This window comes from Dromaius novaehollandiae, unplaced genomic scaffold, assembly GCF_036370855.1.
Source record: "Dromaius novaehollandiae isolate bDroNov1 unplaced genomic scaffold, bDroNov1.hap1 HAP1_SCAFFOLD_27, whole genome shotgun sequence".
NCBI classification, from domain to species: Eukaryota; Metazoa; Chordata; class Aves; order Casuariiformes; family Dromaiidae; genus Dromaius; species Dromaius novaehollandiae.
Window position 1 is genome coordinate 3229815 of NW_026991415.1, and position 1447 is coordinate 3231261.

Consider the following 1447-nt stretch of genomic DNA (forward strand, 5'->3'; position numbering starts at 1 on the left):
CCACACTCCAGCTGCACTGGGATGATTCATGTCCTCCCTGGCAGTTGGCCTCAGGGTCGTCCCCACTGATGGGTGGGTTGTTGGGTCCATGGGCCAGCTGATGGTGAGTCCGAGTCCCCACAGAGGTGTGTGGCTTACTCTCTTATCCTTCCTGGGCTTAGTTCATTATCTGGTCAAACAATGCCAGACCACAGTTACACAACAGCTGTGTGGCCCCAGTCAATACCAACAGGCATACCAAGAGATAACCCAGTGCTCAGTCAACAACAGTTCGTGTATTCAACAGACAGCCGTACTCAGTCAATAACAGTACGCACATCAACAGGTCCTTCAGTGGAGAATTCCACAGTACCCAGATGCCTGTGATGTGAGTCTGTGGTGTCACTTCCCCTTTGCTGACTAGGTTTGTTCAGTGATCATGGGGTCATTGGAGGGTGTGCCACTAGGCTACAGCAACCGCACAGCATGGTGACTCTGGCCATGGTGCCCCCAGGGTTCCTTAACTCTTGGGGAGCCCCCCAGAGCAAACCCCTCTTCCATGGGCTGCCCCATCCTGAGTCCCACGCTTGCCTGTGCAGCGCCTATCAAATGGCTGCAAAGGCTCTAGCAGGAGATGGAGAGAATGTCCCCCCCTCCTCCCCCAAAAGGCCTGGGCCACATGTGTACAGAGGCCTCCTATTCAGAGAAGCTGTGGCAAAAGAGAGGCAAGAGCTGTCCTGCTGAGCCCCTGTGAGAGCACTTCCTCTCGGCTTGCTGGAGGTGGGAAGTGAAGAGGACCAGGGCTGTAGAGGTCCAGAGGAATTCCCTGTTGCAAGGCCTTTGAGGACTAGAAGCAAATGGAAGGTCTGGAGAGGTGGCCTTTGTGTGTTTTGGGGCCCTTGTGGGTCCCCTAGCTGCTGCCACGTCTAGTCCTGTCCCCCGTGTGTCTCTGATGCAGAGGCGCGTGTTGGCTGGCAACCCTCTATGAGGTGAGGGGCAGGTGGTGCAGTGTGTCACAGTGGTGGGGTGCCCTGTGGTGGGTACGAGTGGTGGCCCCAGTGTCTTGGTGCTGCTCTGCGTGGGAGGAAGTGTCTGGAGAGAGCAGTGCTGTGCGTGGGGAGTGCTGCCAGGCTGGGGAGCTGGGGAGCCCTTGGAGGTGAGGAGGTGACTTGGCTCGCAGGGCCCAGGCTGCCCTGGTGGCCAGAGCCAGGGATGCTGGCAGCCTGCTGCCTTCTGTGCGCTGAGGTTCAGGCCTTGAGTTTCCTCAGCTCTTGCCAGGATCTGCAGCCAGATATGCCACACAAACTGTGAAATGCATCGAAATATGGAGCTGAGAGGATTTGGAGTACAAGAGGTCATCTTTCAGAAAGGGTTCCTTGTTGGAGATTCTTGAAGTTAACACTTCTGGGATCTGTCGAACCATAAGTTTTTTTCAGGCTAGAGGCAGAGCAGTTGCCTCTCTCTCCTT